The sequence below is a fragment of the Heliangelus exortis genome, chromosome Z, assembly GCF_036169615.1.
Source record: "Heliangelus exortis chromosome Z, bHelExo1.hap1, whole genome shotgun sequence".
NCBI classification, from domain to species: Eukaryota; Metazoa; Chordata; class Aves; order Apodiformes; family Trochilidae; genus Heliangelus; species Heliangelus exortis.
In genome coordinates, this window is record NC_092454.1 from 6,926,140 (window position 1) to 6,943,230 (window position 17,091).

Consider the following 17,091-nt stretch of genomic DNA (forward strand, 5'->3'; position numbering starts at 1 on the left):
TTGTCTTTGCTCTAGAAGAAGATGAAATGCTGACATTTCTGCAGGAGCCAGAATAATATATCAGAGGCACCCAGACCCCCTATGAACATGCCTACAGCATATCAGCATCACACAGTTTATGTTTTGAAGCATATTTATCACAACTGAGGCAAACAGGGCAAAATTCCCAAACCAATCTATAATTTACAATCCAGCATACAGGACCCTGGCAACTCTGTAATTATTTGGCTTCTATTTGTGCGTGTATGCGTGTGTGTTTATTATTTTATTTATTTATGTGAGATGTATGCACACGAGTTTTATTTTGGAGGCTTATGATATAAAAGCTCTGCATGTGATTTATTAAAAACAAGCAATGTAGCAAAAAGAAGATTATATTCCCTCATAATGGGATGGGGTGCTTGCCAGAGCTTGGAAATGGAATACTAACTAGTAGTTTTGTGAGGGCTACTAGATGAAGAGCTGTTTAATACAAACCCCCTTTTCTCCCCATTTAGCAGAGAAGCCAATTTTTTTTTAAATTATTTTTTTTTAGTATATTTTGTTGCTTACTTGCTTGCTCTCCTTAGAATCCATTCTATGAACCTTTTCCAATTCACTGAGAAAGCAGAAAGAGGAATGAGTCTAATGGGACAAGTGTGCTTCAGCCAAGGCTTCCTACTTACAAATTCCTAATTGACTGATTCTCACTTAAATCAAGGGATAAGCAAGTGCTCTGGAGGTGATCAGCCCTCCAGGTGATGCCCTGGTGGAAAAGATGCCCAGGTGGGAGATATCTGGAACTGGGCTGCAATATAACACCTTGGGCTCACCTAGGGATTCAAACAGGTTCAAACACTCCAATTCCACATTCACAGGAGGAGCAGATTGTGTTGATAAAACTCTGATGGGTATAAGGTGAAATGATGTCACCAGAATAATACTCAGGTGAATGTCTTTCAGGTGTAACTCTTAATTTTTAACCTTGCACATGTTCTTAAAACATCGCAGTCTGAATGCTTAGGGGGAATTAAATCACAGTGGGGAATCACAGCTATGACAGAATTTCATTTTGTATCTGAAAAAAGTTAATAAAGTTAATAAGAAGCCTAGAAGCCTTTTTTTTTTTTTCCCTTTAACAATCTGCCAGCTTTTTTGACTCTGTCAAATATAAGTCTAGATTGTGCAATAGCAATATAAAGTATTATAAAGCAGTGACTCTCACTGGTTTCTGTGACATCTTTTTCAGAGAAAATCCATCACACTCCTATTATCATAATCAGACCAGCCTGTTTTGAGGACCTTTAGTGAAAGAGTGAAGGGTATGAGAAGGAACCTAGGCATGGTGGTTCACAGTATGAACATCTAGAAGTGAGGCATCTGGCTCCAGCAGTGGAAATATCAATGCTGAGTTAAATATCTATGTTCTTTGCTCTGAGACAGGACGTTTCTGCCCAGATTGCTTTGTTCACAATTATCAACATATTAACAATGGTGACATCTACAGCAGATGGGAACACCAGCTACAAAAGAGAAGGATACAGTGATATTTCTTCCTTTCCTTGAGACAAGTTGCTTAAGTTTACCACTCACACTATATCAGAATTGCCTTTGGTTAGTGCAGTGGTGTTTTGGAAACCAGGAGAGCCACAAAGATGGCTCCTGTGAGAAGACACCAGAAAGACCTAGCAGATATTGGAAGCTGGATGCACCTTTGTGAGTAACATATTAAAGAAGGGGAAAACAAAACTGCAAAAATAAGACCCGTAGAGGAGATGAGGAGGTAAGAGTTATGCCAGAACAAATAAACCAAAGTCACTGAGGAAGGAAGGGATGAAGGTGCCCAAGCAGATATTTCCCTGCAGCCTGTGGTGGGATGGCAGCTGTGGCCCAGCAGCCCATGGAGGAGCATGGTGGGACAGACATAGATTTTGTAGCTTCTGAGGATAACAGTGGGTAGATGTGGAGCTGAAACTAAGAGCTATCCCACATGGGCAGACATGAAGCTGGCTGCAGCCTGTACAGGATGATGTAGAGGGCTGCAGCCCTTGAGGAGCCCATGGCAGAGGAGGTGACTGTTCCCATAACAGCTGTGACTCTGTGGGAAGCCCAGGATGGAGCAGTTCCTGAGGGACTGCACCCCATGGGAGGGATTCATGTCCCAGGGGTTCCTGAAGGACTCTCCCATCAGAGGGACCCTGGGCTGGAGCGGGGGAAGAATGTGAGGAGTCCTCCTCTGAGGAGGAAGGAGCAGCAGAAACACTGTGTGGGGAACTGACCCTGAACCCCACCCTGCCCGTCCCCTGTGCCCTGAGGGGAGGCAGCCGTGAGTGGCTGAGGCCCAGGGAGAGGGGAGGTGTGGGGGGCAGTATTAAATTGTGACAGGACTAAAAACTGAATTACTTTAACCCACACAGTAATCTCTCATGTATGTGTATATTTGAGAATTGGAACTGGATTTTTATGGTTTTGTTTTTAAATGTCAAAATACGCTGGAAAACCTCATCTTCAGCTGATTTTTAATTCTGCAGATGGGAGTCCAAATTTCCCTTGAGGAGGAAAGAGCTGGTTTTGAATAACAGGGCTAGAGTCTTACAGGTATCAAGAAAAGGAGAAAAGATCTCACCATGCTATGTTCAAAAGTAGCTTAGAACGTGGACAAGCATGCTAAAGTAATAAAGACAGAGGAAAAATAAAAGAAAGAAGAGGGGAGGGGAGGAGAGGAGAGGAGAGGAGAGGAGAGGAGAGGAGAGGAGAGGAGAGGAGAGGAGAGGAGAGGAGCGGAGAGGAGAGGAGAGGAGAGGAGAGGAAAGTGAAATAAGAAAAATGAGAATGACGAGTTTCTTTAATTAAAAGATTAAAAAACTAAAGAGAAAGGTAGTAAAGGCGTTGAAATATCTCTTTATCCTGTACATAAACAATTAATCAATGTAATGAGAAGCTGCAGTGTGACTGAAATGACTTATTCTGGATTATAATTTACACAACTACTTTGGAAAAAATCCATCCCTGCAACAAAGAATAAAACAAAAAGTGAAAAGAAAGAACCCAAATGTATTTCAGTGTTACTTTCTTTTACCTCTTTTTACATATTCTTGGAAACTGTTGAAAATCACTCTTATATTCTCTGCATAGGACACACAGTCTTAATTTATCTAAGATGTTTAGGTGGAAGTAGGAAGATTACTATGCCACGATTGCTATTGCTTTCATCACAGTCATTGTAACAGTCACCATCAGTACTGAATACATGACTAAAGGGTTCTAGCTAATAATTTTCATGGTTGTGTTAAACAGGATATGAAGTAAACAGGAAAAATAAATCTTACCATATGTTTAATGTTCTGCCTTTGCTTAGCATTCTAGTGATAACACTGAATAACTGTACTTCCAGAATGTTCCTCATAAAGGATTCATTAGGATACAATCTATATTAAATACATGTACACAATATTATTCAGCTTATCACATGCTGAAGATGTCTTTAAAATTGATATTTAAATATTTAAATAATAATAAAACTTAAATTTCATACTTACCTTTACTTAATGATTATACTCTGAAAAGAAAAACCTGCTGTGAACGTTAAGGAGGGTCCTGAATTGAGGAATTTAATGGGAGTTACATTGTGAAGTCCTACCAGAATACAACTATGCCTCTGAGTTTATTCATCTCTTCAAAGCTTTATCTCCTCTCAATAACTGAAGATCAGTTTTTCTGATTCATTCATTTTAAATATGTCTACATTTTGATTCCTTATCAACTTTGCAAAGACACTTTAAGGTGTTAAATTGTTCATAGGTTTTGTCCTAATGTTTTCTATCATATTCATCTCTGTGCCTGGCAAGATAACAGAGTGAATCCTCCTGAAGGCTCTGCTAAAGCATGAAGATAAGAAAGGGGTGAGGGGTGACATCCAACATACCTTCACTAAGAGCAAATCCTGCCTGCCTAATTGGTGGCTTTTTATGATGAAGTCACAGCCTCACTGGACAAAAGCAGAGCAGCAGACATTGTCTACATGGACCTGTGCAAAGCATTTGACACCATCCTGCATGACATTGTGACCTTTAAACTGGAACGATATGGATTCGATGGATGGAGCACTCATTGGATAAGGAACTGGCTGGATGGTCACACCCAAAGACTTGTGATCACTGGCTCAGTGTCCAAATGGAGATGTTTGAGAAGTGGTGTTCCTCAAGGGTCAATACCCAGACCAGAGCTTTTTAACATCTTTGTTGGCAATATGGATAGTGGAATCAAATGTACCCTCAACAAGTTTGTTGATGACACCAAACTGGGTGGTGAAGTCAACACATTGGAAGGAAGGGATGCCATCCAGAGGGACCTTCAGAGGCTTCTTCAAACTGCATGAAGTTCAAGAAGGCCAAACTGCAAGTTTCTGCACCTGGGTAGAGGCGATTCCATCCACGAATAAAGGTTGGGAGGAGAAAGTAGCACTGAGGTGAAGGATTTGGAGGATTTGGAGGATTTGAAGCTTAGCAAGAGCTGTCAATGTCCACTTGCAGCTCAGAAAGCCAACCATGTCCTTGATTGCATCAAAAGAAGCATACACAGCCAGTTGAGGGAATTGATTCTCCCCCTCTACTCTGATCTTGTGAGAACACACCTGGAGTACTGTGTCCAGTTCTGCAGTCTGCAGTGGATGGACATAAAGCTTCTTGAGTGTGTCCAGGGAAGAACGACTAAAATGATCAGTGGACAGGAGCACCTCCCCTATGGAGATAAGATGAGGAAGTTTAGCCTAGAAAAGAGGAGGTTCCAAGGTGATCTTACAGTGGGTTTCCAATATCCAAAGGGGGACTACAAGAAAGCTGGGATAGGCCTTTTTCACAGATACATAGCAAGAGGATATGAGGCAATGGTTTCAAGTTTGAAGAGGGGGGATTTAGGTTAGACACTGGGGAAAATTTTGTTCCAATGAGGGTGGTGAGATGCTGGAACAGGTCACCCAGGGAAGCTGTGGATGCCCCTTCCCTGAAAATGTTCAAGGATAGGTTGGATGGGCACTTGTGCAATCTGAGGTAAGAGGTGGTGTCCCTGTCCTTAGAAGGTGTTTGGAACGAGAGGACCTTAAAGGTCTCCTCCAACTCCAGCTATTTTATGATCTATCATAAAGGAAGCTGTTTTTCCAAATAAGTTTACTTTATATTCCTGGTATTTGATGACATCTCTAGGCTGTCAGGAACAACTAAATTGCCAGGACATATTTTAACTTGCAGAAAGCAAGATATCTGACAAAAGTGTACTCTGAAGTGTGACACATTTGGAGAAAGGTTGGGGCTAGGATCTGTGCAACTCTCTAAAGTTAGGGTTACAGATGTTCTGTGAAACGAATAAATACATCTGTCATCAGTCCCACTGGTATAAATTAGGACCTTTGAGAAAGATGGTGGAAGTAGACAGCTATACAATTAAAATGGATGAGAACAGCATCACCCTCACAGGGTGATGAAATTATAGAAACTCAACATGGAGGAATTGTAGGTAGTTTAAGGGATCAATTTTCTCTTTACACTTTTATAGTGTAAGTCCCAAAATTCCTGATCTGTAGAGAGCAGTACTAAACTTTGTTCAGATGAGAATCATTAAATCTCAGTTATGAGCTGGTATAGCATTATATGTGTGTATGCTGTTTAAGTAGAAAACATATAGGTACACTGTGTCTTCTATCTGCCTGTCTGTCTGTCTCTGTTTTACCAGAATTTCACTTAAATATATGGATGTTGTCATCAACACTTTAAAAATCCAATAACACAGTCCTGATATTTCCTGTTGGCCAGGCGATCTTAGCTACCAGTGCATAAAAACGGGACAAGTTTCATCAGTCGTCATTTTGAGCTTGGAAGCATGTCCCCTGGCAATGACAAATTCTAGCAGCAGAATTACAGCCCAACCAGATATAGGCTAGATCAAGATAAAACATTGCCTGCCAGGAACTGACTGTGATTTGCTTTTCAGATGACGTCTCGTCTGCACTGAAATTTAATAGTAGTAACAACATTTGAACCGAGGTAGAACCTGAGATCTTAACTGAGAGCAAGGTTTCATGTTGTTAGGCATATGACTTCACTTCTCCATATTACAAGTCTGAAACATACTGAAATCCATAACTGTGTCTTGCTTGTCTGCAGCTACTTTTACATGTGTTGGGTATTTGTACTGCCCTTTGCTCGTGTCCCTTGTGCAAAGGTTTTAAATAATGGCACCGTGGCTTGGAAGGGATTATACCTTGCCACTTGGACTGATTTCAGCAAACACAGACTTAAAGCCCCTCCATGTGATTCAAGATAGAAACACAATTTCCTCAGCACAAAGACTATATTCTGATGATATGAAGCATGGCCTTGCCATTATGGATTCTAAGATGATTATTTCATTTCTTGTAGTCTTTCAATTCTGTTGTGTCTGGCATTTAAATTTATTGGCCTTTTGTTCTTGTTTTGTTTTGTTTTAAATCCAGCAAACTAACAAATAAGCAAAAATCCAAAGAAAATACAACAAGGAGATTACACATGGGCCAAATAAAGTTTGTTGAGAAGAGCAAGAGCTATTTGACTAATTTTGAAATGCCTTGGCTCTTGTTAATGTATGTGTCTTCAGATTCCTATGGGAAACATTACCTTCACCTATTTATATCAATAAAAACAATTAAAATAAGTTAAATAAAATAAGAAAAAATAAGGAAATAAGTACCTTGGTTATCATTTTGATGAATAAATATATCTAAGAGAAGTCTCTGCTTTTAACTGTGGAGCAGGAAAATCACCTTAAATCCTGTCTAATACAACTAGGCTTCTCAGTACTCTTCAAATTTTGTATCCTGATAAAGAAATTTAAATCAAAGGGAATAATAGTAAATAAGGCTAATATAAATAGGTTTATGAAAATTACTTTCTGGCTTAGCTGAAGGAAAATAAGCAGAAGACAAACAAGTAAAATTAGTGAGAAAAACAAAAATGTGAAGGTCCTTTCTCTTTTTTTATTTTTCCTTTTTTCCCCCTCTTTTTTTTTTTTTTTTTCTTAAAGTGAACTGTTACACTTTATGCAAAAGTACAGGACAGCTGTCAGACACTTGGAAGAAGAGTTCAGGACATGAAGAACTATTTCGTTGAAGATGCTTTTCCCTCTAATTCAACACCTCAGAGACTAAAACAGCTTCAATTCACTTCTCTCCTTGACAATATTTAAGCAATAAAGCTCACTTCTTAAAAGAATGTTTAAACATTTTTATTTCTTGGATATCTGGAGAAAGGTCTTTTTTCCTCTTTTGTTCTGTTTGTTCCTTTTTATACAGATAACTAAAATTTAGTTAACCCACAGAACCACAAATTTTTAAAATTCCCTTCTCTCATCTTGCATTTAAAAAGTGCTGAAACTAGTCAGTTCCAAGAGGAAGAAGGATTGAGGAAAATCCCCCTCTGAAAACTGCCATCAATATGGCTAGAGGCAAGAATCAACCGCTGAATCACCTATTACGCTGAATTAAGACCTTAATCCCAAGCATTTGCTTACTGCCTTTAAGAGCAGTGACCTATTTACTCCTAAACTCTATCAAAGCATAGAGAGGAAGATTTCTTTTAGCTTTAATATCACTACCTGGTAAACAGAGTCATAGGATGAGCATAAAAATAATTTCTAGTCCAGCTGGTACTTCAAGTTTCAGAATTTAGTTGAATTATTTTTTATTTAATTACAAGATTGACGGGTTTTCATACACACTTTATTGCCTGATCATTTAAGAAGCTTTCTGAAGCATTCTAAATGAGGGGGTTGAATTCCCCTTGAAACACAAATATCTTGAGTAATAGGCCCTAGCTTGCAGGCCTATCATTATAATTTCTTAGTTGTAAGTTTTGAATTGTTGAGATTTTTTTCTTTTAGCTGACAACAAATGTGAAAAACGATTAATTAAATTTGGGACCAGGCTAAAAAATTGATTTGGTGGGTAAAAATATTAACATGAAAGTGAAAAATGTCATTGGCTTTAAAGAGGAGGAATATTGAATTATATGATCATAGAGATTAAAAAAAAATATAATAAATGCATTTTCATAATCGATCATCCCAGTTTTTTCTCTTATGTTTGGGCCTTTCTCCTATCTTTCATTGCACTGTTGTTCTAATATTTCTTTTTCTATGTCATTAGCAATGTCTGCTACTAGTTTTCTATATTCAATAGTTTTTTTCTCCTTTTCTTTCAAATTTTTATCTTGAATTCCTACAAACAATTGGCCAACTTTCCTCCACCTCTGACATAATTCTTATTTGGTACTTATATATTAGAAACCAAAAATTCAAACCATACATCCTTTTTACTGATATATTAGAAATCAAGAATTCAACCATACATTCTTTTTTCTTTTTTAACTTTTTTTTTAAATTTTATTCTATTTTTTTTTTTTTTTATTATGAAAAAGCCTCAACACCTGTATTTACTTCATTAACTTAGACCAGCACTGACTTTCATCTGCTCATTTAGTCTGGATACTGCTGTCTGTGGGACCTGGGTAACAAGTGAGAACTCTATTACACTTCCTTTTCCTTGTCCTCCACTGCTTCCCTTATTTCTCCCTTTCACACCGCCCCCCACCCCCACCCCCCCCTTCACCTCCCTTCCTCACAGACAAAACCTTTTACATTATTCAGATCTACATTACATAATATTTTGTTGGGTTCTTTTTATGGTTTGTGTGTGTGACTTTGAAGATCTGTAGTTCTTCTGGACATTCAAGGCCTTTGGACTCCTTACCTGTATGCTGTGCTATGCTACTTGAATTAGTATTATCCTTAAAAGACTGATATTTCACAGTGACAGCAGTAACTTTGTAGTGATTTTTGTTAAAGCCATTATTGCCAAAACATCTTTTATGGTTTTATATGCTTTCTGCCTTCGCCACCAAGGGAAATATTTGATTGGAAAATTGCCACGTTGTCAGCAATGAATTTTGCATTTCCTTAAAAGAAAAAGAATTAAGCACAGTTTTGGAAAGCTTTTGTTGTTTGTGCTGTTGTGATTTGTTTTTTTAATGAGCTGAGCAAGAAGTCTGGTGTGATAGCTGATGCATTATGGAGTAAAAGGAAGAAAATATGAATATATAAACATTTAAGCTCAAAAATATGTTAAATGTTCAGAATAATTAAAAAGAAGTCATTTTTCATTAACGAAATTGCCAAGGTGCTCTTCCATATACTCAAACTCTTTTTTTTTTTAAAAAGGAAAAACAGCAAATATGTACTAGTAGAAGCTCTGCATACAACCTTAATGTAATATAAATTAAATTAGCAGGAATTCTGAGTGGGCTTATGATTTCATCTTTTGAACAAGACTGTTTTACAGGCAATTAATTTTATCCTCCCTCCCCTCCTCTTACCTCTTACTTTTTTTTTCCTTCTCTTTTCCCATTTTTGCCATTTCATCTTACCCATTTTCTGTTCCCTTAATTTACTCCACTTAGGCACTTACTTACCTGTCCACTTATCCCTGAGGAGCAGGCTTTAAAACATAGGCAATTCAGTAATTATATACTTGAATTCTTTTCAGACTCTTCAGTAAATGCTATCTGGTCCTGATGATTTGTTACTTGTTATCAATGTGTTTAAAACTTCCTCTACATTTCATTTAGAGTCTGACATTCAAACACAGGGAAGCAACAGAATTTCCCTTTTTCATACTGTAAATGGATATGACGAATTTATTTTTCTTTTCTCTTATGACATTATCTTCCTTGTATGATTCTTTACATCTTGGTCATTTGTAAATCCCATAAACTCCCCGGCAAGTTTCTTGCTTTTGATGGATATCAAAAACTTTTTATTATTACTTCTTCTATTTTAGTGTCTTTGACAGCTTCTTTCTTGCACTAATCTTTTCATCCTTTTTTATTATGTTTTAACATTTGACTTGCCCACAGTCAAACGTTTTTTCATTGAGTGCATATGCCTTTCACTTTTGAAAGATAATTGATTTAGTTGTAAACTATACTGGAGGGGGAGTGTACTTTATTTCAAAGGGTGACACAAGTAGAAAAATATGAGAAAAATTAGAAAAAAATAGAAAGGATGTTTGCTTTATTAATTTCAGTGCATATAAAAATAAGAAAATAGGCAACAGATAATATTAGTCACACATTATATTTATACTATATTTTAATATTATGCTATGAAGCAAATGTGTACTTCAAATTTATGCTTTTTCTTTACACTGCAATATTGGCAGCTACTACTCCTTAAGTGAAGAGCACTGTATATATTGTGTTCTCTCCCACAGCATTATTCCCTGTAATGTTCCCTGAAATTTGAGCAAAGTAGCCCACCTTTAAATGGCAACACAAAGATGTGTCTTGGCTATGTTAGAGCATTTGTATTTTATAATCTGTTTGTAATATTCATATTTTCCAATAACTAAGAGCTCTGATAAGGGTACCTTCCAGAACATCCTGTCATTATAATTAAATATCACAACAAGCTGGAGCCAGAAGTTCAAAGCTGTCAGTTATATCCATTTGGAAAGGCCCCTGACTTTTTAAAACTTATGCAGCCATTCATCACCAATGGAGAGGAAACATGTTTGGGAGTAAAAATTAATAACATGATTAAAAGGTAGCCCTAGAGACCTGAGAATAAACCTGACAATTTCATATGTAGGATGCAATTCAGTGAAACAGATTTTTAATACTGATAGCTATTGTATTTTCGTTGAGGATTTGGTTTTTGGTTCATTTTGTTGGATTTCTTTTGTTTGCTTTTTGTGTGTGTCTTGAAGTCTTGTTTTCCATAGCAATATTTAAAATAGTGTCATAAAGCTTGTCAGAACATGCTAGCTTTATTTTAGAACTCTTATCTTTTCTGCCAATCAAAGTGGAAGTAAAAGAGTAAACAACAGTTGATTATAAATGCAGATCAGGATTTTTTGCAGATCAGGATTTAAAGGCAGGCACCAAAATGGCATAACCAACTGAATTAAACACCAAGTTTTGAAAGGACTAAGCACCTGTGGCTCCTAGTTGTATTGATCCAAATGGGGAATGCCTGATGGGTACACAGAAAATCTGTTTTCTTTCTGTTAGAGCTTAATAAGAGTTTTTCACCCCGACTCCTTATGTTTTTAGAACATAAGGAAGAGATGCTAACATGTTCTCTTGACATTTCAAAATGTTGCACCAGTTTTATTGCAATACTAGGTTGCTGGGTTTTTTTTTTTGTTGTTTGTTTGTTTGCTTGGTTTTTTTAATATATTCCTCTATCTGCCTCTACTAATGAACGTAATTGATTTGAAGCCCTCACTTTACCAACCCTGTCACTACTTGTGAGACATTTCCTTCATTTGTCTAATGGGAATGTTCCATTATAGGGTGGTTAAAGGTAATTCATGACATTGATCCTGCCTTGCAAACCTCACTGAAATCCATCTGTTCCTCCTTTTGCAGAACAATTTGCTGGACCCAGAACATCATGTCCTCAATATATGTTAGGATGTGTGTCTGTGAGTGTGTTTGGGAAATGGGAATCCTGTTTGAATAGTGGAGGATACACTATTTTTGAAAGTACTTATAGGGGAAAAGAGTTTGGGTTTTGAACTCTTTTAAATCTGATAATACAATCTATTCAATTGCAAACCACCGGTAGCAAAAGGAGACTACTATCTACACCTCTAGGAATGCTATCATAATGGATGCTCTGAGGCCTTTTATTAATTCAAAGATAAATAATAACATGAGGAGATTTACTGTTGTGCATAAATACAAGCATCTTTGTGTTAATTTTTTCATGAATGAAATTTTTAAAAATGCAGCAAAAAAAAATCTGTATGGAATGTAAACCTCAAAAAATATTACATTAAAATTATTATTCCTAATCTATTTTTTTTTTGGTGGTTAGTTGTTGGTTGGTGGGGGTTTTGAGGTTTTTCTGTCTTTTTGTTATTTTATTTTATTTTTTAAATTTTTTTATTAAGTCTGAAATATAGTATTACTCAAAGGCTTGGTTCATTATGAATGGCATAATTCATCCACCCATAAGACAGTATGAGATAATCAGAACAAGACTGTCCAGTATTCTGTGAAGCACAAAGGAAAGCTTCTTTTAGAAAAAATATAACTGTAATCAGGAAAAGTGTAAAGTATAATCCTCAACTGCATGGCACTCCATGTTCCTATGGTAGTTCCTATGATGCATCAAATTTTCTGCTCAAGTCTTTGGAGTCTAATTTATGATTCTGATTCTGATTTCTTATGGTAATTCAAAACAATGTGGCAAATTGGTTCATAGTTATATACAAAATTTGTTCTGTGTTGGAACAAAAATTTTAATAAAACTCATAGGACATAGAAGTCACATTTTTTTCTGGCAACTGCTAACAATATTTTTTTATATAGCAACTTGCATAGTTGTATTTAAATGAGGCTTCCTAAATGGTACTACTATATTAAAAATCTGGGTATATATAAAAAAAACTAAGAAGGTAGAATCAGTTTCAGGGTTCTGAGAGGGACTGTAAAAAAAAATCTCAGTAAATCTCTCTAGTTTTCTGCTAAATCTAAGTAAATTACCCACACAGGTATGGGGTAGAACTGCTATGCATTCTAACACTTTTGATTCTCAGGTTTACACCTGAATAACAACACAATGCTTTCTCCCATCCTTGGCATTGACTGTTGCTCCTGTAATTGCTTTCTCTGTTATGAGTCTTTTTTTTCTCCTTTACCTATAAAAGGAATTACAGCTTGTCTGTGTAGAAGATAAAACCTGAGTAACTGCTGTACCATAGATATGCAGCAGGTTTTTGCAATAATATGAAGAAGGGAAGATATGTGACTTGTGGGCAATTAAATGCATTCGACACAGCAGCCCATAGGAGAGCCACTTATTTTTAACTCCTTTTAGTTATTTCTCTTTAAAAAGGCTTTAGCCCTCCAGCTTCTCTCTGTAGAAACTTTGAGACTAGCCATGACAGGATTCATGTTGTTAAGCCTGCTGGGTAGTGCCAGTACAAAACATGATGACAGAGTCACCCACAGAGAGAGCTGTCTTATTTATCCCCATGTTGGCAAACTGATACACTCTTAGCAGTAGTAGCTTTCCCTGTAATAATTTGTATTATTATTTATGACAAATTACATGTCAAGGACATAATGGCAGATTGGTGCATCCCATTAATTTTTGTATGAAGGGTGGCAGGAATAAAAAGCTATGAACTCTTACTAGACACACAGTGATTATTAGTTTTACCTGTGAGCTGAGAAGTCCTTTGCATTTAAACTTTCATGAGACAGATAGAGAAGGAAAGAGACAGGTTCAGACAGATTTGAGAGATGGAGAGGAAAAAAAGGGAAATTTGTTGACTGAGGCTTGGACAAGTGTCAGGTATGGATATAAGTCTCAATGGTACCTGCAATTCCAACGCATTTATTAAGACAAAGCTATTTTCTGGAAAAGCACTTTTTAAATGTATACTTTTCCACACATTTAGGGTCGGGAAAGACAGTCTCTGATGATGAATACTACTAGATGATGTACAGTTCTAAAGAGACATTTTTAAAGGGTTAATTTTACCTGTGTTTAACAAGTAGAGGCTGTAGGTAATTAACTTTATGCAACAGTTACTCTGTGAGAGATTCATATCCTAAACAAGGAGAAGCATAAGCAGAGGCATTGCTAGATGAGGTTTAAGCATCACAATGAGTTTAGAAAGCAACTGAGTGCAAGAGAAGAACAACGTGAAAACATGGGAAAGAAGCAGGTGTAGGTATAATGAAAGCTTGGATTGTGGCCTGTGTGTAATTTAGCAGGTCATGTAAGATGATTGTAATTGTCCTTTTTGGCCTTAAAAATCCATGAATCTGTGAATGAATGAATGAATCTGTGAATCTGGGACAAAAGCTGAAACCAGGTTCAAAGATTACAGGTCCAAAGTCAAACTCATCAGTGAAGACTTATGAAAAGACATGATTGATGACTAACCTTGTCCTTTGGTTGTACGTGAAGCTACTGATTTTTAAAAGTGACACTTGTCACTTTTCTGTCTTACCAGGAGGAGAAGAAAAGTATATATACAATCTTTGTCAACATCAATTTTTTCTTCAGGTTTATTGCAATCACAAACTGTACTGCACAACGAAAAAATACACTGTCACCTTGGGTCCATCAAACTTGACACTAAAAGGTTAAAGAAATTTCTTAGCTTAGCTTGATTCAAAGAGAAAGAGTACCCGCACAATACTTGCTGAAGAGATTAATTTTTTTTTTTCCTTTCCTTTTTCTTGCAGTTGCAGACAAAGTTTACAGACAAACAATGGACATTGTATCCAGCTCAGCAGCACAGAGGTAATTGTATCAATAAGTTCCAAAGATTTGAAGGTTCATTCGCTGGGTCATTTGGTGTGCTAAGCATTATGGCTCCAAAGAGGTTCACAGATTGAAAGTTGTTTCATATGAAGTCTCAAGTCCACAGATGGAACAAAGGTTTTGCAGGATTTTGCATGTTTGCTTAAATAGGAATGAGAAGCAGCTAAAAGCAAAAATTGCCCCTACTTCTTTCTTTCTATATAATTATTAGCAGACTTGAAAATATAGCAAAACATAGCAGAACATAGCAAAAAAATTCCCATCCTTGACCAGACCCTGGTTCCCTAATGAAAAACAATTTGTACGATAATGACTCCTTTACTTCTTTGTAGAATAAAAACACTGCTCATTAACAAATGCTTCAGGCAAAGCAAGTAAAAATCTGTACCAAGTGAACTCTAAATAAGGAATCATGAGGCTAGGAGAAATGGAAAAAGCATAAAATGAAGTTTCATGACAGTAGTGTGCTGTTAATGGTTATACAGACTTCACACTGAAGAACAAAAACCAGGAAAAACAACAAAAAAAGGAACCTGTGAAATGTCAGTGCTTTCAGTTGTTTTCATTCATAACAGTCTGTTGTTTTTCGTTTTTCTTTTTTTTTATCTGAGTTTGTATTTTGACATTAAAAGGTTAAATTTTGTGCCCTTTTTAATTTAAATGCTATGTACATAAAAATCAGTAACAACCTTCTATGCTGACTAATGTGGAAACACCTTAAACCCTTGAAAAAACTAATGGGGAAAATCCATTTGGGAAACACTAGAAGCTAGAAGATAATTGTTCTTCTATAAGTCTGAGGTTTCATCAACTGTTTTGCTCTGGCTATTTTCTACTCCTGGGCCTTTAATGGTGGCCAGAAGAGAGTACTTCCTGAAACAAATAGTTTGTATATAGACTGTTTAATAGGAATAATTCCTACCACTGTGTAAGCATCTGTAACCTTTCTTACAAATGCAAAGTTTTCTGAAGTAGTTGAATTTTGAAAACAGTTTTCTTTACTTAAGACTTAAAGACAGCTCTTACAATTCACTTTCTGAGAACCCTCTTCAAAGTCTGTGAAAGATGAGAAGTCTGGAAAACGCCCAGGTTAGGATTTACAGCAGATACTTCTTAACAAAAAGCCAGGACTTCAGAAGCATGTCCCATTGCTGTCTGCATTAGTACTGTGGGGTAAAATACCCAGAGTGAATACATATAATTTTGTGCATTTATGTTATTGTGTGTGTGTAGTTAAATAATAAAATTCCAGTATCAACTGAAGCTTTATTTCACCCTGACTATTTGCAATGTTGATTTTCCATATGATATAAGTAACATGTAAAATTTAAGCTGCAAGGATTTATTTAGCAAGACAGAAAGCAAGAGTGAAAGTGAACAAGGAACTTCATGATTTTGACACACAATTCTTTAGATATGATCAAAGAAGTCCATTTACTGGTAGCTCTACTAAGTGTCAGGCAACACAATTTAAAGAACTGGAGCTGTCAACAGGATGACACATTCATTTTGAGGCAACTTTCAAGGTTTTGAAACTTAATTCTTTTTTCCACATTGTGTTGAAATATCTATTTTCCTAATGAATGATTTTGGTTTTGGCTCCTGTCCAAAACAACTTAGGCATTAATCCCTTCCATTGAAAGAGAAAGTAAAAATAAATGAAAAATAAAACTTACCCTGAAGAAAACTTTATTGAAGTCAATACACTTGCTTATAATACTTCTGTTTTGATAAAACCACATGATAGAATACAATTTAGCTTAATAAAATATGTTTTTACCAGTAACTTCTAACAACTCTGCTCCAAAGATTGCTAAAAAGAATTAATTTCTGTTAGGTACAACATTACATGGACCAATTAGACCACCATCTGAGAGAAAAAGTTATTCAGCTGAAGTGAATGCCCTGTTTTAACTTTCAAAGTTGGCATCCCTAGGGGAGACTGTGTTCTTCAAATACAGAGTCACAATTCTTGTCACAAGTGTGTGCTGAAGCTTGTAATGGGTTTCTTCTGAACCTTTCACACTTCTGCTTTCCACAGAAGGTTCATTTACCTTTTTGAAGCAGAACAGAGCTGTTTTTAGATTGTCTTGATTTCAATAGGCAGTGAAGTCACTTGAGTCTAAACTTGGATGCCTTCGTCTAAGCAAATTTTTATCTGACTGGTTGGCAAAGAAAGAAAGAGAATGGCACCAACTCTAAAAGCTTCATGCCCTGTATTTTGCAGTCCATTAATAATAATTCTTTTCAGTGATTTCTTCCCTACTTGTCTTTCTCATGTCCAGTTCCCTAATGAAAATTGTGAATAAGAAGTTAACTGAAATCTAGCCACTTGGGGGTCCTCCCTACTTTGTCATGCTGTGCCCAGTACATTAGTGACAAGATTTTGCACGACACTTCCAGTCCCTGGCAGGTACCTTTCAGGCTGAACCTCTCATTAAAGAGTAATGGGACATTTTGGCATCAGGGCACAAACTTTTAGCACTGCCAAAAAACCCCAAAAAACATTTGAAGACTGATGCTTTTCAACTTAAAAAGTTAATGGCCAAATAGGAAAAAAAAACCCAAAAAAACAAAAAACCAAAACTATAAATTTGTGCTACTTCTTTACACTGGCACTTCTTTTCCCAGCTACCGGAGGCTTCCAGGGCTTCCAGGCTAAAACTACCTCCTCCCTCTGCTCAGGCTTGAGCTCACCAGCAGGATCGGCCTCCACTGGGATAACCAGAAGGCTGACAGTGT